We start from the raw sequence: 26,596 nt of genomic DNA, 5'->3' as shown, positions 1-26,596 counted from the left end.
ACGTTCATCCATCACTGTTGTCTTTAATGGACGTCCAGGCCTTTTTGTGTTGCAGAGCTCACCAGTGTGTTCTTTTTTTCTCAGAATGTACTAACCTGTTGATTTGGCCACTCCTAATGTTCCTGCTATCTCTCTGATGAATGTTTGTTTGCAGCCTAAAGATGACCTGTTTCACTTGCATTGAGTGCTCCTTTGACTTTCTGTTGTGGGTTCACAGCAACAGCTTCCAAATGCGAATGCCACACTTGGAATCAACTCCAGACCTTTTACCTGCTTAACTGATGAAGAAATAATGAAGGAATAGGCCACATCTGTCCATGAAACAGCTTTTCAGTCAATTGTCAAATTATTTTTGGTCCCCTGAAAAAGAGGGAACTACATATTAAAGAGCTGTAATTCTTAAACCCTTCCTCAAATTTGGATGTGAATACCCTCAAATAAAAACTGAGAGACTGCACTTTATTGATTATTTAACTGTTACTTAAATCCATTTTGGTAAACAGCCAAAATAACAAAACTTGTGTCAGTGTCCAATTATTTCCATACTAACTGTATTTACTGTAGGGATAAGCTTGAAGTTCACAATAGTGATAAACGCTAAGCTGCATGGTTACAGATGTGACTACTACTGAGCTGTACTTATTTAGGCAGGTTACCTTACTATTTGTGAGCACAGAGTATATGGTGGTCGGTTTGAACCCTGTTAGTTTTGTGAACTGGATCAGCTTGCGGTTGAAGACATCAGTGAAAACACCTGCCAGCTGGTTTGCTGAAGTTCTAATCACGCCCAGTGGTATTCCATCTGGTCCTGCAGCCTTGTGAATGTTAACCTGTTTAAAAGTCTTACATCGACTATGGAGAGTGAGAGCACATAATCGGCTGGAACAGCAGGTGCTATTATACATGGCTCAGTGTTACTTGCCTCAAAGTGAGCATAGAAGGCACTTACCCTGACATGTAGGGTGCATGGCTGTGGAGCTCATGGCTGGGTTCCCCTTTGTAGGCGTAATAGATTGTGAGCCTTACCACATCCAAAGAGCGTCAGAGCATGACCATAGCACAATTCAGTCTCATTCCGCTAATGACGCTTGCCTGTTGGTTGGCCTGTCTGAGAACGTAGTGGCATTACTTGTAAGCGTCCAGATGAAAGTGGCAGTTGAATGCAGTGCCGATCATGCTTTTAATCCATAGCTTCTGGTTGGGGTATGGTCAATGTGGAGACGACATCATCTATTAACTTATTTATGAAGCTGATGACTGGTGATAAACTACTGGTCCAATGCTGTCAGATGAGTCGTGCATCAGAATCCAGTCTTTTCAAGGAACAGTCCTATAACTTAGCATCCACATTGCATCCACTTAGTCTAATCACATTACTTGTACTTCTTTTTTGTGTGTCAATTAGGAGGGCATTGTATTTGTTTCTGTGTATGTTATTAAAATAATCAATACTCGTTTTTACCTGTAATTCTACAGCTGAAATGTTGGTTTATATATATATATTGAAGTTTGCTAATGGCTCTATACAGCCCACTGAATGAATTCTTATTGCCAGCTTTTCCAGTGATTGCACTTTTGCAAGTAATATACACGTTAACTGAGGTTTGTTTTGTCATGGTACCGTTTTCTCTGCCTCTTCTGTTTTACCTCTGTTGTGGAAATTTCTTAATACAGTGTATTTTTTACTGATTAAAGGACTAAGTCCCTCTGTTTAGATAGATAGATGAATGTGAGGGTTCTGGCATTTGCTTAGGGGGCATCATTGACTGGTGTCAGCTGATGAAAGGGTTACTCTTTATCTCCTTATCTGTTTGAACTCACCAGGGCATCTATTGTCTGTCCAGATACTGTAAGAACTCTTTAAGTTGAAGAAGGTATTTATGGCGGGAAGGAGAGCTGTCCTTGGTGTGAACCTTTGGGTAAACGCTACAGTAAACATTCTGGCAGGAGGGATAAGGTGGGGGAAGATAGCATTTGACGTGTGTTATAGAACAAAGGGAATGTGTCCTGATTGATCTGGAATGTCCAGGATTTGTCACACCCCTCTCCTGTCTTTAAATACTGTCGATTGCCTGTTTTCATTTAGAAACTATCCACCGTTACTTTGTAACCTGTATACTTTCTCCTTGCAAGTTTCATTAAAACCGTTTATTGCGCAATTGATTTCTCCTGTCTTACCTACCATTTTCATAGAACTTTGGAATTTTAGAAATTGCCATCACACCTCTTCTGAGTCTTTGGGATTACAGCATGATCCAAAGTTAGTAGTACATGCTGGGCTGCAGAACATCCCGGGCTGCAGTACATCCTGGGCTGCAGAGTCACTCAAAAAATCTCCATGATCCAGATCAAGGTGAGTGATTGTTGTTTCTATATTCAGACGTTCCTCTAATCATAGGAAATTATTCCAGAGATATAATGTTTTTGGAAAAATACAGAAAAATGGCTAAATTGGTTTGTGGTTGCTCAAAATCAACTTCTAAAAATCCATGCAAAAATGTTTTGTTTGGTTTAAAACAAGTTGTAAAATGAGGGGAACCCTTGAAAGCACATGGACTAATGCAGTCTAGGATATGGGGTGAACATATGACTAAGGTAGCAACCGAATAACTAATGGTGTATGTTTCTACAAGTCACGGTTTGGTAATCATTAATACAGTGCCCCACTGTACTCTGTGGTGTAAAGACATGGCAATAGCCATAATTCCTTGTAACATATCAAGAATAGTGGGTACCCGGGTAGCCTTTAAGAGCCTAAATTAAATCATTGGCCTTTAAAAGCATCTCTCCAAGGGGCAGCCTGCATTAATAAATTCAACTGATTCTGCTTTAATATTATTCAGAGTGCATTAAAATGAAGTGAACAGCTGGGATCACGGCCAGTCTCTGGAGCATTGCCTAGGCCGTGAGTGGTGGTTGAATGCAAAACATTTCAGAGGCAGCGTGATGGCCCTGCATGGCCCTACGTGCTGGATGCAGGTCCACAAGGTCTCCGTGACACAGGTGCAGGCTTGACAGGCGCTGCTCTAGGATCAAGGGGTCCCGGGTACTGACATGAGCCTCAGGACAGCTACTGTTCTGTCTGGCTTGGAAGCAAGGAATCACAGCCAATCAGGACAGAACCTCCAGAAGTAGCTAGCCTATGATACAGAAAAGAAAGGTGTTGACAAGAACCTTCCATGCTAAATGGTCAGTAATTCAAAATGCTGTTTGTACTTCAAGCTAGGCCAATGTCAGCCAGATGCTTCTACAGAAAACATTGCTTCCCTCGCCTCAAAAAAAATAGAAAGGAATCTGTTTTACCAAGTGTGTATATGGTTAAATACATAACACAGAAGTTATGCACTAAATCCTTGACAAAGAACCTTGAACATCTTTGTAGGACAGTCTGACAAAAAAAAAGCAATGAATCGTTTGTTGCTTTCTTGTGTTACTTCGAGTCTCTGTACTTAGTGTGAGACCGAATGTCAGGCAGCAATACACAGAATAATCTAACTGCATATTTCATTTTAATTAACTGTATTATAACACTCTGAGTTTCATGAAAAAATAACACAATATTTGGTTTGATGAATCTGCTAAAGCCACCGATTGGCTTGCCATTTCTAACCCCTAGGGAATCAGGTATCATTAGAGGTATGCACAGATTAACTTTTTTGTCTCAATGAAAGATACATACATACATACATTTTCACCGTAGCTGGCACATGGGTGACTGCAAAAGTGTTTAATATTAATAGCCTTTCATCAAGGACACAATTAGGACACCTCTATTTGTCACATTCTATAGCATCAGAATGAATATGTATATGCAGTCCCTAGAAAGGAGACATTGCAGAATTACAAAGTGGGCAAACCTAGTAGAATAAAGAAGCCCACAACATGACAATCAGGAGCTGATATATTTTGATCTGCTGTGAATTTAAAAGAAGCAAGAGACTAAAAGTCTATTATAAGCCCTATTCATAATTCACAGCCCAGGGCAAGTTGTATATTCATACAGATTAGCATACATTTCTACAGCTGCACATTTGAAATATCAACAGCCACAAGAACACACTCAGGCAAAGATGAAATGGCCGCACAACTTTGATTGTATATAATAACCAATGGTATTTCAGGAACTAGCTCTCAGATTTCTTTAAATATCTTTATTCATGAATATTTTATTCATAAGTCCTCTTATTCATTTGTTGCTTAATATAATGAGAAATTCTAATAAACATGATGAATCACTTCTAAATCTGATTAACAGTGCTAATTTTTTATCATTCTGCAGTTAGGCAATACATACTACATCTGTGAGGTCCATAGCACCCTTTTTCTGTTTGAGTATTGAGCGTGGCAACACTTTTAAGATTTTACAAATGAAAAATGTGACAATCTTTATTTAGAATTTATGTGTAGCTCTGCAAAAGTTCCCTAAAAGTTTGGTGTTGAAACAACAATAAATGTTAAATTTCCACTATTGTGCTTTTAATAACATTGTTAATTATTACACATAATTGAATGTCCCCCTTTGCATTTTTTTCTAAGATTACATACAGTCTGATCAGACAAAACACGTTTGGTAGCCGATGATATTATTATTTGTGGTTTCCTGGTAAAATAAAAGCAACAAAAAATTGCAACATAAAAAGACAAACATTTTATGAATAATCATAACGAGAACAAACCAAATAACCGGGAAATAATGTGGGAAGAGGCCAACAGAAACGTGTCCGGGTGGCTGGGCTGTCCAGTCAAGACAATCTCCTCCAGCACATCAGCAGTAGCCTGGTTCCCATGAAACACTGTCAGTGTGACACCAGACCAGTGTGCAGGCAGCAGCAGATAGTGTCAGGTCCATTAACCAGGTTCGCTAATTACAGTCTCCTACCACTGCTGAGCAAATGCATGCTCTCATTTCAGATCAGAACACATAAATGCATATGGAAAAAAAAGGATCAATTACAGCAAGGCACAGAAAAAGTAATTAGACGTGGTCTTTCATTGGAAGCGCTTGCTCTGTGATGAAGGTTTAAAGAGTCCAGTGGCAGGGACACTAAAACTGTGTTTATTTGCGACACTGCCGTGTCACCCACCAGGGTCCAATTAGGCTGCGACTGATGCCTCTGAAAGCTCCTTGCTGCTCCTCACTGCTCCTCACTGCTCCTCTTTGACAGAAAATGAAAGCTTCACTTCGCTTGCGTCCTTCCACTGACCCACAGGCTCCAGGCTCTGGCTTCAACCTGTTCACTGTGGAATGGGCTGGCAGGAAGAAATGACTCTATATCACACTGCCACCAGAACAGGCTTTAGTCTTCTTTGACTCTGGCCTTTCGCCAAGCAGTTCACATCACTAATCTGTGACAACAGAGCAGATTGCCATAATGATGGAAACATTTAGGGCCGGTTTCACTGACACAGATTGAGCCTAGGGCTGGACTACAAACATCAAGCTCAGTGGAGATTTTATATTGAGCTTGATTTTTTAAATCTATGACTAGGCTTAGACAGGTTCTGCGAAACCGGCAGTTTAAGGACACAGTTCTTCAGGGCATGTTCATAAGACAAGCTTACTGTATAGATTTACTATCAAGTCCTGGCTAACTCCTGTATTGTTTCTCAGATAGAGATGTTAAGCTATTCTACAGTGTTTCAGCCTACTGAGTGATCATGTTCTCTTACCCACATGAGGGAGCTGTGTGGCTGTTCCATAAGGGACAGTCCTGATTGCCATGTTGGCTTGCATTCTTATATCAACTTCAGACGGTTTGTCTGAGTAATTTTCTTAATTAACTGAGATGTGCTCTGATTAAACTGATATTTACCAATTTACATTATTTCAGTCAGCTTTAAATTGCCTCCCATATACTCTAGGCATGTGTTATAACTGGGAGATAAAAATAGAGCTTGAAACAATCTACTTATGCTCCTGGAAAACACAAAAACTGCTGTGTTATTTTGCATTGACATATACATATAGAAGGTTGTTATATTCACACATAGGCATGGTCTTCCTTTCCAACTAATTAATAACTTCAATTCCAGTCATGTCATTATGCCAGTCCTTCCACTGTGCAATATGCATCCGATAACAATATGCTACATTGATGTCATTCTTGAATTACCATACATCCATGTCATTTATTAGTTTCAATAGACATACTATCCTTAGAAAATGGATGCCTATGTTGCTTTAAGCCAGCAGCAAGAGACCAATTAGCAAGTATCTCTTTTCTATTCCTCCCTATCTGCAGTGAGTGTGAGAGGGAGAAGTGTGGGGGGAGGAGTTTGCGCAGCACAGACAGGCAGAGAGAGGGAAAACAAAGCCATCATCTCCCAATGCTTGCCCTCCTCTCCCCTCTCCTCTGCAGCTCCAATTACTGCCTCCTCTCTCTGCCATCAGTATGCAGCAGGGCTGCTCCTCTCCACCACTCGCCCCAGGCCATTGAATACGTTACCTCCGCTATGGGGCTAGGGGCTCGGGGGGCACCGCGCCCCCTAACCCCCCGGATAATTTAGGATTCCTGTTCCTGCCTTGGAGAGCCGAAAACAAATAAAACACCCAGATAAATAAAAAAATAAGGTCTCAAATATCCTGAGATCTACTGATTTATTGATTTCTTCATTCTTTAGTTTATTGTTATTTGTAAATCATTACTGAGCTGCAATGTGTATGGGTACACTGGTGTATAATATACAGTTAAAGTTTTGTGAACACACAAGGACTGGAAAGCAAAGCAAAATAACTGATTACAGTGTCACATTTTCATTGTTGATATTATGCATAATATTACATAAATGGATATAGTTATGCTATTGTATTTTAATTTCTGTATTGAGAAAACCTTATAAATGATAAAGTAGTAAACTTATCTAACAGTATGGCACAGACCTAAAGTACAATTCTTCTGTCCTGTTAAACCACAATGGTGCACAATGTACTTGAGGCGATCCAGAAAGCTCTTTAGACTATAATGCTGTTGGCTCGGATTCCTCTTCCATCTCTAAGTCTTTGGGCAAGGTTTACGGTAGCTCAGTGAGCTGTGGAGACCATACAGTTCTTATTAAAGCACTTAAGGTGACTTACAGGATAACAAAGGCATGTTTGTGTTTCAATTCTGTTGTGAAAGTCTCCCTGAAGCTAATGCTTAACTAGATGTAACTGTGTTGTGCAAAAAAAGAAACAAAAAACGATTCTAGTAAAACTGAGTGTACAACAACTATGGGACCATATTTATTATGACCTATATCGAGAAAAAAATCTGTAGAATACCAGTAGAAGTGTGTTATAACTGTCTCTTCCTTTCATCTCTGAGTTACTCCTACTCTGTGGTCCTCACACTGTCTTCTTTGTCCACAGCTGTGCTTCCCACTCGCCTGAGAGAGCAGACGCAGGCTCACTTTCTGGGTAACCTCAACGCATAATTGTTTCGTAGATGTGATAACAATAGTGGGGAGTTTGACGAAATGGTATGGAAATGTTAGCGTGAAAAAGAGACCTTCCACTTCATTGTGCTGCTTGGGTAAGTTACCCACTGAGCAGGGGCTCGGAGCACTCCAATCAGACACAGCTTCCATTGCAACCAGTCCACTGAATTCCTCCAATAGTGACATTAATGCCTCTTTAATATGCTTCTGTTTTCCCCCGAAAATAGTTTGTGTAATTGATTACTACATTACTTAATGTAGCGATTAATCAATTCTCCAAAATGTCAGTCCCTGCTATAGTAGCCGGGAGAGAGAAGCCATGTGAGACATTGAAAGTGATAGAGCCATAGGGGGAATTAGGAGACGATTAGGAGACGCTGTTGTTACTCTTGGCTTCTCAGTGGATTTTGTCATTGGATGTATCTCCCTGTTAATAGCTTGCAGTGGGCGGTCAGGGGATGTTAAATCAGCTGGCCAAGGGTTTTTATATTGTGATATCTTCAAATAATGTGTTCACAAATTGGAGGATGAGGTAATGTAAGGTGAGGTAATCCACTTACTATGATTAAATGGGGCACGGGACTGCTTTTCCCCCAACAGTGCCCTGATCAAATTCTGGTTCAGCAGCCATTGTTGTGACAATACAAACAAAATGAAAAATACTGAGACGTAGTGTAACTAGTCGGCGGTATTCAAAACCCAAAATATCTACAAAGTAGATGTGACAACGGCAGACGACAGTCGAACCACTTAAGGAGCGGTGCAAATGAGACGGCACTAGAAGAGGCACCTGCTCTTCAAGTCAAGCTATAATCACTCTCATCTGTGCCCCCCCACAGGCACACTAACCTGCCGTTACTTACGAAAGGATATATGCCTCAGAGATCCTCAAAACTTTTTTTTTGGTCCCGCTGTATTCTCTCCCTAATTCATGCCAGATGTGATGTCCCAGTGTCCCCCCTCTGCTCCATCTCCTACCCACCTGCTAGCTGACCTGGGGACACCGCGCTACAGACTTCCATTTGGCCTGCCTCTCCTGAAGTGAAGGCCTGTTCTTTGGCTCACCTTAATCCTTTTTTCACAAGGCAAGTAAAAAACACTGCCGTCTTCCCTCTTTCACAGCCCCCCAGCTCCTTTGTGTCCATCAACTTCTTAATCAGGATCCCCATGTCCATGACCATGAGCGCCCATGCAGATGGCTGGGATTCGAATCTTCTAAAATAGGCTACATACCGGCTCCTACAAGACACTTGCTTTAGTAACCACTCATATCCACACTTAACCTTATGCAGACAACCTTCATGAATACTGTATTTGTACTTAACCCTGGTTAATGTGATCGTCTGTGTTCTAGAATATTGTAAAGGCTTCTTTATAAATGCAAACTATTGCAGTTCTTGCATAGCTTAGCAACTCACCATGTAGTCTTTGACTGAATAGAACCCTTTTGTCTTCAGAACACATTGGATTTAACTGAAAAACCAAAGGAATGTCATTGTTGGATGATGAACATCATTGGCGAGCACAGACTGGCTGAAAGATCTGAGATTTAATTGGATTGGCTGGCCGTCCCATCCAGCGCTGATGGACATGTCCATCTCCCAGGATGCCCAGTGCCTATCTCCACTGGATGGGCCTCAGTAAACAATCTCTCTATCTTAACTTATTTATTGTTAATTGTGTTTCTTTTTTCTGGGGATAATTAAGACAATGCCTTTCCACTTTGGATCCTGGATTCCACCAGGGCTAAGGGAGGTGCTTTTCACTGAAAGAACTTACTGACAAGAGCTGTCAATCAAACCCAAAGAGCTCTCCATTTCCTTCAGCTCTCTGAAGCCCTATTCCCTTTAGTCAGTTTACTCCAAACACAATTTTAAAGAGCCAGGGATTAGGCAGGTAGCAAACAGAGCCAGACTGTCAGAAGGAATCAGGGCTCCTCAGCCTTCGCTACCCCAGCTCTTCCTCCATAGGCTATTGCAGTGATGATAAGTACTCATGCATAAGGGACTTGCAATGGTATTATCATCATTAAAATTATCACAGTTATTATGGCTGCAGACATATTTAGTTAGGTACTTAGAGATCACTAAATGGAACTTTACGGCATTGTCCCTGTGCCATTATGCAGCTGATTTCCATTTCATTTCCACGCACACATTCCTTATGTCCATTCCTGTTTTCCAGGCCATTATATAAACAATGGTCAATTTGATGCATTTGATGCACTTCTTTCTGAAAATAAATCTGAAGAGTATAGGCCTATGTCGCCGTCTTAATTTTCTCATATTCGTTATTCACCGCAAGCAATAGCATAGAGAGAATTAAGCATGCTAATGGAACAATACAGAGAGTCTCTGAGGAACATAGAAGGAGACGCCTATTGTTATTCTTATACCTGACCTGGAGGGCATTGTCAAGCAGCGCAGAAACACGCAGATATAAAAGCGTATAGTAAAATAACACAATCAAAGTCTGTCCACAGTGCGTGGTGCTGGAGCCCATTCTATGTGTTCAGACTGTGTCCTGATCTGGGAGACAGGCCACAGAGGCGCCAGCAGCTATTCACGCAGGAGTCGCCACAGCAGAGCGGGAAAGCAGGTCACAGAGTCACGGCCACTAAGAGCAGCCGTGCAATAGAGTATCACTGACAGGCTGGGCCAAGGCTGGGGCCACAGCTGGGTGGGTGGTTAAAGAGCAGAATTTTGGGACTGCATGGGTCTGTTCTTAAACATTTGGTGGATACATATTAGAAAAAAATTATAGCAAAAAAATGATAAGCTATTGTAAAGTTATTGGGCTGATTAAAGAGTGGCGATTACAAAGTAATCCTATATTCGATCACATCTGGCGCTATACCATTTTCTTTACAGTCATTGATGGTATAAATAATATATGTTCAACATTGCAATGACTCAAATTCATCAGTTACAATTGAGATTTCTATTTGAAATACGTGCTGTCACATTGTGTAAGTGTGTCAAATGTGTTGAAAGACACTTCAGTATGAGAGTGAATCTGAGCTTCTCGGAGCAGCATTGCTGCTCCTCACACACAGACAGGAAATGGAAAGGCACTTTGGCGGAATTCAATTCACTTGTCGTCCACTGTGAAAAAGATTGAATCACTAAGACATTTGAGATGATTTAATGGTGTTACATACCCACAGCACTGCACAATGACTTAAGCAAAACCGGCTTTATGGATTATAGAGTTCAGTGTAAAATCAGTCACATCTCTTAAGACTCCCAGTCCATTTCACTGATAGCAATAGATTGACATTAACTGTACATTTGAAGGTGATATTTGCTGTAACAGTCTGGTGATGGATTCTGAAACAGATATAACCATAACCACTGCTATACTTATAATTCAATCTCATTTTTCAGATCAGCTTGGGAAATTGTGAAAGTAGGGTAGCTACAAAGACTAGTTTTCATAAACCCTTCAGACAACTTTATCTACGAAAATGTCATTGATATAAATAAGAATGTATTTTCCGTCAAAAATATATTTTGGTCAAAAATATATTATTACAATAATGTATAATACACATATACATTATGTGCATAGGCACAAACACACACACACACACACACACACACACACACATATATATATATATATATATATATATATATATATAGATAGATAGATAGATAGATAGATAGAGAGAGAGAGAGAGAGAGAGAGAGAGAGAGAAAAGTTTTTTCATTGACCTCTAAGTGATTGGAGATCAGAGATATTACCGCTAAAGTCTTGCTACAGCTCACCAGCTGAGATGTGAAGAGCGGTACGTGGCAAGTCCAGCGCATCCTCACAAGCCCTGCATGGACTGTAGAAGGATTAAGAATCTGGAAACACTCTTTACACTTTTTCACTAACTACAACAACATCCTCCTCCTATTGCCTCATGTCCTCGCTCTGTGTGCATTATAAACCTGATGAGCTGACCACATCCTTAGAACACTTCACAAGATAAATAATTGAACTCTCAATAGCCCTTGATGGACAAAAATTGCTCCTCCAGCTGCCTCTTCCTCTTCTTTGTTCTCAGGAGGAGCAAAAAAGAAATGTAGAACACCACACTAAGAAAATATATTTTACTTTCATAAAATAGCAAATAAGGGGGCGAAGATCCATTATCCTCTGTTCTGATGATTAGTGTTATTACAGGTGTATATTGTAAAAATAGTGATAAAAAAAGGCATCAGAAGAGATTTGTAATGTTAAAAATACTGTTGAATCTTACCAGCTGACTGATAACACTGGCATCTGTTAACTTGCCTCCTCAGTTATCCTACAGCAGACAGACACATGTCTGTGGTCACGAGGAGTGTTGTGGTTTGAGCCATAGGTGGCAGTGTATTACCACAAAAGGCAGTAGCGGCAGACCCAGCAGCTCTAGATCTAGCTCTTGGCAGGAGCAGGTCTGAGACTGCTCTCCGGATTTAATTAGACAGAAACAGATACTGCACGTTCATTTCTCAGCTGCCTCCCATCCATTTCTTCAATCTGTTGGTTGAAAGCGCTTTATGGTCCAATTGTAGGTTAACCTGCAACCTAAATAAAGAAACACATTTTCCTTGCAGAAAGCCAATTGTTAAGACCTTGTTTTATAACTCATACCAGTAATTATTATAGCAAGTACCTCTGACAATAGATGAGTTTTAAAATTATTGGAGGGTAAACAGAAAATTGTATTGTACAAAGAGATAGTTGGAAAAAATCTGCAGTAATATAGTGGAATATTCTGATTTTAGACAACATCTGTACTAAATATTATATGACTGTAAATGTCCAGACGATTGGAATGTAAACAGCAAATTCCATGATACTTGGCTAGATGTTTGCTAGCCATTTAGACCAAAGAAATCTCATACACTTAAGGCTGACAAGTTTACTCTTGAGGAAGATTATATTTTAGATGATTACAGTGCGAGTGATAACTACACGAGACATGTCTCAGTAAATCCTATCCAGGAAGTAGCAGGAGGATTTAAGAAAGAAAACACTGGTGCCTCCCATGAAGAATGTGGACTGAGAAACGCAGTGCGAAAGAAGAGAAGGAGTATCTGATGGTGTGTGAGACAGAGGAAAACAAGGAGGAGTTGAAAGTCCAGTGCTCAAATGGTTTGTGAGTCTGAAGCTTGGCATACCACTAACCCACGCATCCTTATTAAAGCCATACTAAGGCGACTGCATGCAAATTAGAAGTAGACAGCAAAAGCATTGTTTATGAACCCAGATGCTGAAGTGCATATAGCAGAGCCTGACTTTAGATAGGTGCTCCATAAATAGTCAATTTGGCTGTGTGCCAGAGCGAGCGGCTAAGGCAGGGTTAGTAACAGAGGGATAGGGCCTGTGTTATGTTATGACGGACTGAGAGGACCGTCAGACAGGATAGAGATACGGGCTTTCCTTTCCAGATTAATTAAAGAAAGGATCAATTAACAGTGATGAAAACCACGGCGGCATACTGACTAGCTGATAGCCCAATCAAGCCTTGAAATGCAGAGCAGTTGGTATGTTTTATCTCGCAAAACTTAATTGCGATTTTCCAGAGAGAATGGCCTGATCAAAATGATTGGGTGAAATTAGCATCATATGAATAAAGTATTGACACTTTCTTGTTGCATTTGTTCATATGTGATTCTGGATGGAGTGTGTCCAGCTCTTTTCAGAATACATGCAGGAAAAAATATATTATGCTGTGCAAATAGGAGCTCTTCATTTTCCAATTATTTCACCTACTCTTTTCTCTTTATGCTCACCTTTATCATGGAAATTGTGAACAGAGCTGTGCTATTAAGAACATCAGCTTTTGCTTTTGCTGAGTCGCAAAATGTCTTGGCCGAGGACAATTTGTCCCTCACCACCCAATCATGCCAAATGTATGTGGTTATACAATATGAAGAATATATTTGCATATTAAGACTTTAGATTCATAATCCTTACTATATTACCTGACAATAGATGATAGGGAAATAATGACCTCGAAATGGCCCAAAAGATGAAAAAGATTATAACTCGACTGGTTGTATGTCTGGTAGAAAAGATGAATTAGTGTCCCTATAGTATATAAGTATAAACACTAATTTCCTCATATTTTATATGATTTACAATTAAATTGCAGTCTAGTAATGATTATTTATTTTCTAAACCTAAAGAAAACAAACGTTAAGATGATCTTTGCAATGTAACCGTAACCTTTAACCTTAGCAAACTGAGGTCGTGTTCTAGCTCCTCTGAGATCATGGCCCCCATTCTTTAGGCCTGGTGGTACATCCACAGTAATATTTGATCAACATAGGCACTAACTGACCCCGATCTCCAAATGAACATGCTACCTCACATCCCAGCTTCCCTGTACTCATTGAACTGATAGCGTAATGTACCATCTGTAGATCCCTCTCACATAGGTGGTCTTTATAATGTAACTATTTGCTTGTTTTTTAATAATTCATTCAGTTATTATAACAATATTAGCTAAGATTAAACACACACACATTGCTCATTACCTTGGGTACACAGCTCACCAAAAGCTCATTTCCTGTTGAGGAAGACTGAGTAACCCCGATTGGCCTCCAGATATTCCCATTACCATGGCCAAATGTTGAAGAGGACAGTAGGGTTATTGAGCTAGCTACCTCAGCCTAAGCTGGAGCAGCAACCATCACATCCACCAGTGATTCATGAGCCAAATAGACCTCTTTCAATTATTATCTATTTATTTTCCCTAACAAATCTCATAAGCAACGAGGTTATGGGAAGCATTTAGAGATTCAAATATACTACAAACAGGAATCAAAGTAATGATGCCTTCTTCTCAATGTGGAGAGTCTTTGACAGATGGACAAAAAAAAAATTGGTCAAAATCCTTTTTTGTGCATTTGAACAGGATATTTTGAAGCCATGATTCCTATCATCTGGATATCTCACAAACCTGTTTTATGAATATTGGATACACTAAATGTTCTCAAAGAGTAGGTGACTAATTTATCTAATCCATTTCCTTCTTAAAAGCTGTCCCAGTGGAATACTATCCACCTGTCATTATACAAAGACAGTTTCCACACTACATATCCAGCCATTATGGTGGTCTATACGGCTCTCTCTTTCCACCACAAAGATGCTGAGATATATCCATGTCAATAATGTAGCTGGATGGAGGAGCAGCCTAAGTGAGTCTGTCATAGTAATTATGGAAGACTGTGAGGACGATCAGGTCTTTAACTAGCACAGAGGCACACTGATCTATACACTGTACTGGACGTAAAGAGTCTCCTGAGCACAGAGATATTGAAAATACATAGAGTATAGTACTTTATCTACCTGAAAGGGCTGGCTGAGTGGCTGAGAAAAACCACATGCAGTGTATGTCATGGACATATTATGGAAACACATTATCAGTGTGCCCCATGGTCAAATTGCGTTGCCAAATTTGATAATCTAGTTGGTTTATTTCAGAACCTGAATAAAGGCAACCAGCTCAGTGGTTAATAAGGCAAATGTATTGTTACTGGACTGTCACTCATTTGAGGCTGTTAGGTGACAATTCAGTGAGTTCTTGACAGAGAGAAGATGTGAAAGCTGCAGCCAATATCCATCAGTAGTCTTATGAGGCAGCCAGACTTCTTCTCTTCTTTCATTTCCTTGCCTCTGTTGACAGATGTCGCAGCAGAATAATGTTTTCCTAAAATACAACAAATAACAGTGAAATGTATAAATAGCACCTTTCACTTCTTACTTGTGAGTTATGACTGTAAGGGAAGAATTGTACTTAGTTGAAATCATTTGGATTCTAGTTTAAATACGCATAAAAATGTCTGACTCCATGTCACTGTCAATTATCTTCAGTATTGGACTTGACAGGTATGAAGATAATATTCTAACAGTCCATTATCAAGATTTTGTGAGTTACCTGACACAGACAGTTGGACTCAATGAAACAGTAGTAAGGCAGCATTAATTGTAATGTGTTTGTGCACAGACTTCTCAGATGAAGCGGAGCCAGTTCACAGTCATTTGGTTCAAAATGGTAACATAATGCAATAATGTTTTGGAGGCAGTTGTTTTGATTGGGAAGGGATACCCACTAAAACCGCAGTTACAAAGTGAGAACATAATATTAGTGTCCATCATTTGTGGTAGCTAACAGGGTCTCGGTTTCAGCTTTTCGGAAATCAAATTAGTCCGCCAGACATCCAATTTGCGTTTTTGTTTAGTCAAATGTACTGCTGCTGCTTCTGCTTCAAATGCTGTAGGGCAGACCGAGAGACAGAAGCAATTGAAACCCATATCCATTCTCCAGATTATTACAAATTCAGGATCCAGCAGTTATAAGGATCACATCAGAGGGATGCAAAAAGTCTGATGTAAATATTTGTTTATTTGTGATTACAAATCTTTATTCAAGGTCAATAAATCTGTTATAATAAAGGAGGGTTCCCCGACGGTAATGTGAATGTGGACCCACCAAGGTGAGCACCTAGTTCCTTCACAGTTAAATCATATCAGATGGGCTATTGACAGCATCCTGTCAATGGCTGAGCCCTTGGAGGGTTGGCTATTTGCACATTGACTGATTGACTGATTCTTAATAGACACATAATTGGAGACAAAGACCTTCCAATGGAGTGTCATTTGCCAGAGCATTTGTGATAATTCACAGCCTGTCTAATTTTCCATTGGACACAATCCCAAAGTAATGGCTATGTTCAGAAATATGAATGCCCCAGTAAGTGATATATAGGCATGAGAAAATAGCTCCACAAAATATCTTGATTGTGGTTTAATCAATTTCTTTTATTTTTTAAAGCGACATCTCACCGAATGTATGCCTGTATCTATCAAAGTTACTAACACAAAACATAATTTATGGGTTAGCAAATATGGAGGAGGTGGTAGGGTTTGATTACTACTACCTATACATTCTGTGTGGAAAAAACAATCGTAAGGACTGCAATATGCTGCGTCTTGAACTGTAACCTCCAGTAACATTATTCATGAGCAGTAATATTACAAGCGGTTTTCCTTCATTTCAGGCTTTGGACAATGTTGATGGATAGTCATTTTCACTTGGCGGTTTTGTTTTCCTTATTTACCGGCTCTCCTGTCTGACATATTGCACATGCTCCACATCATCGCCTCGACCACGGACAGAAAGAAAGAGCACTTGCAGGAGGTTGTAGTGATAATAGCGGATCCATTTAAAAAAGGGTGGAAATACCCCCACGATCCACAAGCATTTCATAAAGGCTCTGCTTTTCAAAACAGCTGCTCCGATGATTTTTAACATCTATTAATGCAGAATTACTCCAATTACAAGCCTTCTTTGCACCAAGGCCCCCTTCCGCTGCCCGCGTGATATGGTGCGCACCTCTGGGAACCAATCACAGCCCTCCCAGCCACCGGCAGCAGATGTAAGCAATTTACTTGTGATTTCTTCATATTCAGTGTGAGACGAGCTCCTGATGACCCCCTGACCCTGGAGCCTGCAGGATTCTAACCCTATCAAATTAAAGCTCTCTGCTCACTTATTCCCTAGCGCTCCTCCGGTGCTAAGCAGCCATCTCGCTGCATAGCAACGCCGGTCGGGCGTGCTCGCTCATACGCCCTGCCTCATCAGCCGCTATTAGGGAAAATATACAGTGCTCTAATTGGATGAGATTCAGCTAAGGAAGTGCAGTTAAAGGTCATTTTCCACCGTGTGTCTCCTGCTCTTCAGAATAATGTCTGTGTCCTTCGTCTTTGGATGCTGTTAAACAATAGGGCCAAAGTTACAATCCTTTCTTTTGACAGAGAGTGGCAGCGGCCGTGATGAAAGGAGAGTCCTAGGAATCATGTCAACAACATGGCGAGGCCCTGACTGTTGGTGCTCTGCGCCGACTGCAGATCTCCTCTTCTGTACGGTTCACAGTAACCTGGAGCCTATGGCCACCGACCTTGTCGTTTTCCAATTTAGCACATTTGCAAATGGTTCAAAAAAGGCTGTTTATCCCAATCGCCAGTCCTTTTGTTGTAGTCTTTCTTCACATTGGTGTATTTTCATTTTCATATTCTAAACCACCAAACTGTAAGGCTAAGAAAAACATCCTAAGATGCTACAAAAAAATCAACAATCTAGCCACCATCATTGCAGGCAAAGCTGTCTCTTTCTATATGCTACATGTAACTTAGTGATGCACGTTGGGCCTGGCAGCCACTAGGGGGGATCTGTACCATTTTAGTAATTTAAAAGATACTTTCACCCAGGGCGACTTACAGTTATAAATGTTTTTAGATTTTTTTTACGAAGTCTGAATTTACTCAATTTACAGATAAGAGCTACAAAATTAAAAAAAAAGGGTTAAATTCAAAATGTGTGGCAACATTTTGCAATGGTTTACATCAGTAATTTTTGCTGTTTAGATGTATTTAATTGTTCTACTTTTAAATGCTATTTAATTATTATAATTATTGCTGGACGTGCTTTAACACAAAGAAAAATAACAGTAACACATTACACTTTAGGGCCCTAAAAGGCTGGAGGGTGATCACAGGCTGAGGGAGTTTGCAGGCTCCACACTATTAAAACACTGTTATAATAGATAGCTAGAACAGGGAATCTACTGGGATATTGCCATTGATTTTTCTGTTAAGAGGCCATCCCTATGGTTTCACATATACATATTTTCATTCTGCTTCAATAAAAAAAGAAAGTTAATACATTTTCCCTGTTTGCCAAGGCAATGTGTATCACTTAACATTGGTCCTGTAGATACATTACCTCACTTAGTGTGATTTATTTTTTCCCTATTACCAAGATATTTACAAGACTTCATGAAAGCTTATCATTCAGCGCTAATGAAGTCTTCTCTATATTTTGTAATGTGATTATCATAAACGATGTAATAGTGGATAGCTTTGGTTAAAATGCCATTCTGATTCTAATCATGATCTCCACAACATTTGTTAACGATGACACCAAAGTAATGTTTCATTTTCAGTTGCTACCTTTGTGAAATATCATCCTAATGAAAAGCTTGGTTGCTTCAGGACTCAATCATCCTGAGTAAATGCTGCAGTTTGTGTGGACTCATCTATGAGTGGGGGGCTTTAGAGGCTCCCTGTCAGCCAATTTTACAGCTGGAAGGGCAAAGGCCTTTTGAGCTCCACTGGAGAACTGAGGAGCATTCAGCGAATGAGTGGGCTGGGCCCTGCAGTCCCACGGCTTCTTCCACCTTTTGTCCTGTCTGAAAGGCCTTACCGCCTAAAACGCTTCACTTGACGGCCCAGTGTTTGCTATAGGAAAACCTGATTAAAGCAGGCGAGACACACACACACACACACAGATACACACACACACACACACATACACAGCCCAAAGCCTATCAATGACTCCCGCCACCCCCCAAGATACTGTATTTGCCCTTGCGGCTTGGGAGCTCTGAGAGAATGCAGTCGTCCATTGATCTGTGCCTGATAAAGCCCTTGGCATGGTGTGCATGGTACCTTATGTGCTTCATTCCACTCAGGCGAGTCCATTTCAGAGAGCTGTGTTTGAGCTAATGTGTGCCACGCTGCGCCAGTCACGGCCTTTGGGACTGGGCCTAAGTGCTGTGAGTCCTGACGCTTTGCTCTGAATTTCTCAAGTGTGGTCAGAAGTGCAGCACTTTCACACTTCCTTTGGCAATTCCTTCAAGCTCTTCCTACTGTATGTCTGGACAGGTAGGAATGTATGAAAAGGAAACAATAGGTACAGTGGATATAAAAAGTCTACACACCCCTGTGAAAATGCCAGGTTTTTGTGATGTAAAGGAATGTGATAAATCACATCATGTCAGAACTTTTTCCATGTTTAATGTGACCTATAATGTAAACAATTCAATTGAAAAACAAACAGGGGGTGAACATTTTTGAGGGGTGAAAAACCTTACAATAACCTGGTTGCATAAGTGTGCACACCCTCTTATAACTGGGGCTGTGTTCAGAATTAACCAATCACATTCAAACTCATGTTAAATAGAAGTCATTACACACCTGCCATCATTTAAAGTAACTCTGATTAATCAAAAATAAGGTTCAGCTGTTCTAGTAGGATTTTCCTGACATTTTCTTAGTTGTATCTCAGAGCAAAAGCCATGGTAAGCAGAGAGCTTCCAAAGCATCAGAGGGATCTCATTGTTGAAAGATATCAGTCAGGAGAAGGGTACAAAATTATTTCCAAAGCATTAGATATACCATGGAACACAGTGAAGACAGTCATCATCAAGTGGAAAAAATATGGCACAACAGAGACATTACCAAGAACTGGATGTCCCTCCAAACTAGATGAAAAGATAAGAAGAAAAGTGGTCAGAGAGGCTTCCAAGAGGCCTACAGCAACATTAAAGGAACTGCAAGAAATTCTGGCAAGTACTGGCTGTGTGCTACATGTGACAACAATCTCCCATATTCTTCATATGAATGGGCTGTGGGGTAGGGTGGCAAGACGGAGAAAGCTGAAGATGAAGAGGAAGTTCACTTTTTAGCACGACAATGACCCAAAGCACACATTCAAATCCACAAAGGCATGGCTTCACCAGAAGAAGATAAACGTTTTGGAATGGCCCAGCCAGAGCCCAGACCTGAATCTAATTGAACATCTGTGGGGTGATCTGAAGAGGGCTGTGCACAGGAGATGTCCGCGCAATCTGACAGATTTGGAGCGCTTTTGCAAAGAGGAGTGGGCAAATATTGCCACGACTCCTACCCAAAAAGAGTGCTGTAATAAAATCAAAAGGTGCTTCAACAAAGTATTAGTTTAAGGGTGTGCACAATTATGCAACCAGGTTATTCTGAGTTTTTTATTTTTCCCCCTCAAAGATTTCAGTTAGTTTTTCAATGTAATTGTTCACGTTATAGGTCACATTAAAGGTGGGAAAGGTTCTGACATGATTTTTTTGGTCTCATTCTTTTACATCACAAGAACCTGTCATTTTAACAGGGGTGTGTAGACTTTTTATATCCACTGTAAATGGCACAGAATTGTATACGCTGCAAGCAGCAGAATACTGTACATTTGTGAGAAAATGGATCAAGGTATAAAATAAAATGATTTATATCAAGTAAAAAACTAGACAATAGAGATACCACCTGTCCATCCATACAATCTCCATGTCTCTTTCAAAGATTGCTTTGTGATTGCTGAGCACACACTTCTGTCTGAGATATCTGACAGATGCACTTTGAGGTCTATTGGCTTGGATCCTGCTGCCTGTCACCTTTCACATCTCAATGGGCCCAGAGGTGACCCCTCTGTTGCCATATAGCTCCATACGTTATCGGCCCTAATACAATCGAATGCACGTTCAGCAAAAGGGGGTTGACGCGGAGGCAGGCACCAGGGCGCCCTTGTGCACAAAGAGGGACAACCTTTGTGACCTCTAGCACCTGAACCATGACCCTCATTTACAAGCAGGTCACCTCTGCAACAACTGCATTTACACCGGGTCAGCTAAGATCTCTGTCCTCCAAACAGCTCTAAAAAGCAGAGGGATCTTAATCATATAGTGCTCCCAGGGACCTGGGACATTGGTGCACATTGGCAGCATATGAGAGTAAGATCATGACCCTGGTCTAGGAAGGATTACTGCACATGATTTGGACAACCCGCACATAGACACACAACAGTAGTTCTATACGCAACTGTAATCCTGGTGTACTAGATCTTGCACAGTTGCAAGCATCTAAAGTGTCAGTTCAACAAAATCGCCATAAATGGAACCAATGAATAGTTTCTTACAAAGACTCCAAAGCAGAGATGCTAAGGACGGGCTCGTTTTTCTTCCATCCTTACAACAAAAGTCCTTATTCATTTTCCCTACAAAACACTGCATTAAGAAAACATGTTAAAATAATGAACCCAGATTAATGTAGAATTATTCTACTCACACTAAACATAATAAATAATTATCTATAAATATTTCTCTGCTTTCAACTGCTTGACGTTGTGATTACGACGTGGATGTACAGAGGAGTTCATTGTGGTTGACTGTCCCGTGGCATACAGCTGTACTAAAACAGTCCCCATTCTGCGGGGACAAAAAGGTATTTTTGCTCCGACCTTCTGGCAGTACTAAATGGCCATAATAGAGGTGACATAATGCACAGTTTTATGGTCAATCAAATTCCCACAGACTTCAAGAGTGGCTAATCAGCCCTACAGTTAAAACTTGACAGATGTTGGGTAATATTCATCTGCTTGCATTAAATGAATATCGACATATTATGACAAAGATGTAACATTTTCATTTTAATTTCGACTTTGATCTTCCAGTGAAACAATTTCCTGCTTTATTATTTTTTTTAATGACATTAGTATGAAGATCCAGCCCGGTAAGTAAATATTTTTTCCGTAGTAGATTATTTTTTTGAAACATATCAAATTGTGCCTCCTTTGTTTAAAAATGTGGAGCTAGGATCTGTTCAAAGACAAGTTAAATTCCAGAGGCTGAGACATCAATTTCACTGCAACATATTCTTTCACCTTGCATTTTTAAATTGCATTCTCTACAGCACATGCTACACCTGTCAACTAGCAACTCCTCTGCCATAATACATTTATATGTAGACAGAGAGAGAAAGAAGGAGACAGACAGACAGACAGACAGACAGCCAGTGTAAGGAGAGAGGCGGGGAGAGAAGGAGAGGTCACAGTGACTGTGTGATGGTCGCTGACACAGGAGTTCAGCCGGCGGTCAGGGGAAGCGGTTGAAGATGAAGCAGCCACACAGGCCAGGCTCTGTGTGCAGGTGCCCCCTCGCTGCCCCACGCGCTTTCATCCCCCATCCACTCCCACATCGGCCCGTCAGCCCCGCCTGCCATCCACCAATCAGGGCACAGGGGGGCGGCGGCCCAGCGGGGCCACATCAAAGCGTTCTCTCGGTGAGAGGCTCAGGGCTGATGCTGGCACAACACAGAGGAGCACAGAAGAAAGCAGGAACGGCCAGTTAAAAAAGCGAGTCCAAATGGACCCTTTCTTGCAGAAGGGCACCACCAGAACAAAACATTTCATTCTTTTCACAAACCAGCATTATGCCAGCCTTGCATCCCAAAACCCAGACACATTTTTCTCATTGCCTTGAGCCAATGGCCCCCTTGAGTGTGTGAACAAGAGGGATAATTTAATAAAGAAAATCCAATCTTCCAGTTTGGGGGAACAAAGTTATATTTGAATGAGTGCAATATGTTCCCGTCTTTCTTTTTTTAAATTATAATTTCATAGCTGAAATCAAAGCATTGTTGAGGTGCCCTCATCTCTGCAGAGAAGGCTTTTCACTGGGTCGTGTAGACGGACAGAAACCACTTAGAATTTCAGATCTCCTCAAAACCTATTCTAATGTAGTATTTCAATAAAACAGAGACAACAATAATAACAACTTAGTAATTGAATGGGACCTAGGATGAATATCATAAACCAAAACCTTTATCTGAAAGTGGGGAAATGTAATAAGGCTAATATATACATACCATTGTTACATTATATATAGTGAGTACCAGTCAAGGGTTTGGACAATCTTACCCGTTCTGATACTGTTAATTAATTATTTATGAATTATACTTAATGGCAAGTCAGGGTGAAGTTTTTGATTTTGATGAGTCCAATCTCTGATCAGCTGTGCATTGCATTACAAAGGGTATAGACCATATTATGTATCAGTACGGTCTATTCTAGTACTGATTTTGTGACTCCCAATCAATTGGTGGGACACTAAATGTGCCATTAAACTACTGAGAGAAAAATCACTAAACTGGAGTAACTAACTAGCTAAATGAATACAAATAATGTCTGAAGTACTGTACAAAAATAGACATTGTTTTATAGCTTTCCGACAAAGCTAAACAGTTAAGTCCTTTAACACTCTTTGAATATAAATATGTGATGGATAAAAACAAGAAAACAGGTGAAGAAAATATCAAACTATGGTATTTAAAAAAACCTAGCCCATGCCTCAAATGAAGAATCCAAGCCAAATGTGCCAAGTTTTCTGTTTTTTTATACAGGCTTTAATGCTGTAAACGTTTGAACCATCATACCCGAAAAAACTATTTAAACAAAAAAAAGTTATCAAATAAGACAGGTTAGTTCAGGAGATACCGCAGGCTTTCAGGGCTAGGTAAAACTACTTTTTCTACTAGGCTGCTCATGGAATGTCTTGCAGAGTAACCTCAAGCTAAGCATGTAAGGCATTTCAAATGCTTGATAAATTACCTTTTTATTGTTCACTATGATTGCTTTCCTTAATGTGGGTGCTTTCCATATCTGCATATTTGTATATGTTTAGTTCACTGCTATAATACAGGGTTTACAGCAGTGATAAACCATTAATGTCAGAGACAACTAGCTCTCAGTTTGATTTCTCTGTATAAAGGTAAAATAAATAATAATAATTATCCTGGAGTATTACACTTCATGCTCTCTCCAAACTAAGTATGACTTTCAAAATGAATGTTTTCACTTTGAGTAGGGCTTTCAAAATGAAAAGCACCCCTACAGTACAACAGACATGAGCAGGCAGTACAAAACGTATGAGCTCTACAAAACAAGTGTGTCAAGTCCCTTAGTGAGTATGATGCACAATCCAGCCAACTCTTGCATATGTAAAGGACAGTAATGGGTTCCTATGGGAGAAGACACAGAGGCACCTGAGTGAGTGCAACGAAAGAAGGACTATGACTGTGTTCAACACCACACTGTAGAGTAGATGCGCACATGAGAAATTATTAACAAAACAGCAGATAACCAATTATGTGCCACAATTAGGAAATAAAGAACACATTGACAATACAATAACAATAATTTAAGGATTTGCTTCTTCCCTGCCCTCAACTGGTGGAACAATTCTTTCTGTTGCCTAAGAAGCACATTTTGATTTCAATAAACTACACAAATGAGGTGAATTTAAACACTGTTTTGAGTGTCATATGGCTACAAAATAATAAACATTAAGCAATGGTAATAAAATCAACAGGAATGTACATTTACGTTGACTGTTTACCTTGTACAGTTGGTAAAATTAGCACAAATATATATACTTAACTCAAGTTACCTCATGCTGGAGACAGAGAACAGCTTTAATTGTATTTTGACCCAGGAAATCACACCTGATACACAGCCTTTGTTGATCATTACTCATGTGGTGAAGACCAATTCCATTTGTCAAAGCAGTACTCAAGAAACTAAGCCTATGAGGTTGTTAAAGTGAGGCCTTATTGATGGACAAATCAGAAATAGAGACAGGTGCTGTTGACCCTCAAGTGGAGTTGGTCCAAGACACTGCCCGCTGGGCACCATGTAATTGATGGTATAGACATATAGCTCAACATAATGAAGACTTATTGATGCCTTGTTGTAGTGATGATATTGATTAAATGTGTTAAGCTGTTATTTGTATTATTCAAGGGGTTTGACACGCGTCAATGTCTGGTGAGGGAGGATCTATCTGACTAGTGTCAATCATTAGGGTCAAATCCTAAATGCATCTATTCACCAGTAGTTGAAATAATAGTGCAGATCTTTAAGAAGACTTATGGTTATGAAAACCAATAATGAAAACCTGATGACTCTATCATCATTTGTTAAAACGTTATTGGAGTCTTTGCCTTTGCAATATTTGGGTCACTGAATCAATGGAGACGAGAACAAAAGTGGTCAAAAATCTGAAAAAAATCACAATATTGTCAGCTTGGCTGGATGCAAGGTGAAGTGACAGGTCTAGGTTCCGCATATTTGTTATTGAAAGTGCAGAACATAAAACATTAATATGGATATAGATTTTTGGACATAATGTAGTATATCTCCACTTTCCATGTTAACGCAAACATACATTTTCTTTAAAACAAATACTTTCCGTTCATGTCATCCTGTTTTTTTGGAACAACTTTCATTTTGTTAACTACTATTGTTGGTTAAGCCATATGTTGATGAGACGATCCCTGTGCTTTTTATTAGTTGTAAGGCTTATGAAATCAGACTTTATATAGTTTTGTAATGTAAAGTACCCACCTAATAATAATTGAGGCTATTATTAAGGGGTTTAAAGGTGATCTCTTTTATGAATCAACTTAAATTTACTGATTGTTACGAATTATCGCTCTGCTTCTGTGGCTGAGATTATGGTTAGGGAGTCAAACAGATCAGCAACTTTTTTTGATATACTGCATGCTAACATCAAGGAATTTTGTGACAAACCATTCAAAATATATACTATCACATAAATAAAAATGCACTATATAGATAAAAAAAAATTGATGATTGTTTTGTGGTGAACTCTTGTTGTTGCTTGCTTTTTGGGGTTTCAGACAGGCTTTATGAAATACAGTTCTCTGATTGATTTGATTTTGTAACCTTACTTTTTCTCTGCAAAATCATCAATCACAGATTGGGGAGAGTAGTATGTTGGGGGTCTAGATGTCCTTCCCCTTGTAAAGTTATAATTAAAAAAGCAATTTTACAGACATTGACAGACTTATTTTGCATAACTGACGACAAATGAAACAATCAGAAAAACAGCCTGTACGTCAATAGTAGTTCAGATCTATTTCAAACATGGTTGCACAAACAGGGACCTCCTGAATTATTGGACTATTTATATCGGCCTAAATGAAATAAATTCTACAAATCTAACATTTACAGGGCTTGTAAACTCAACATCAAATCTTAGTAATGTTCACAATATATTAGCTCTGTATAATCTTAGGACACCCACCAAGATATGAACCCTAACAACAGCCTAAAACAACTGTAATGCAGACAATAAAATGTGTTCTAAAATATTTTCTGAAATCGGTTTCGAACCCTTTAAAGATTCCCTGTTTACTGCACTGTCAGAAGTAGTGATGTAAAATAATCAATATGCCAACTCCGAACAGCGTGGCAAAAGTAAAAAACATGGTGGACAATTTCTCTAGCCTTAGGTCGGTTAAACCAAATATCCATTTCATCCAAGGTTATTGAAAAAATATAAGACCAATGTAACATTCCCTCACCTCAATTACACTGTCGCCAATGTGTACAAACAAACTAGCTACAGGATTTTGGAAATGTCATTTGTTTTGGAATCCGTTTTGATCATAACAACAGGATAGCTAATTATATATGTTGGTAGAAGTAGGAGTGAATGCTAGCATAAATATGAGCTGGCTCATTCCCAGAAAC

At 39.8% G+C, this 26,596-nt stretch overlaps 1 long non-coding RNA gene across 1 annotated transcript in view; it reads right to left on the bottom strand.

Annotated features, from left to right (window-relative positions):
• Positions 1-21,777: 21,777 nt before the first annotated feature.
• LOC109616916 overlaps positions 21,778-26,596 on the bottom strand; it is a 77,178-nt gene continuing 72,359 nt past the window's right edge. The window contains exon 3 of the long non-coding RNA XR_002198223.2: positions 21,778-22,344. This is a non-coding gene — a long non-coding RNA (uncharacterized LOC109616916). The remainder of the gene's footprint in view (positions 22,345-26,596) is intronic.

Source organism: Esox lucius, chromosome 19, assembly GCF_011004845.1.
Source record: "Esox lucius isolate fEsoLuc1 chromosome 19, fEsoLuc1.pri, whole genome shotgun sequence".
In the NCBI taxonomy this organism is placed as follows: Eukaryota; Metazoa; Chordata; class Actinopteri; order Esociformes; family Esocidae; genus Esox; species Esox lucius.
Note: the sequence above shows the minus strand (reverse complement) of the source record. Positions and strands in the feature narration are given on the sequence as shown.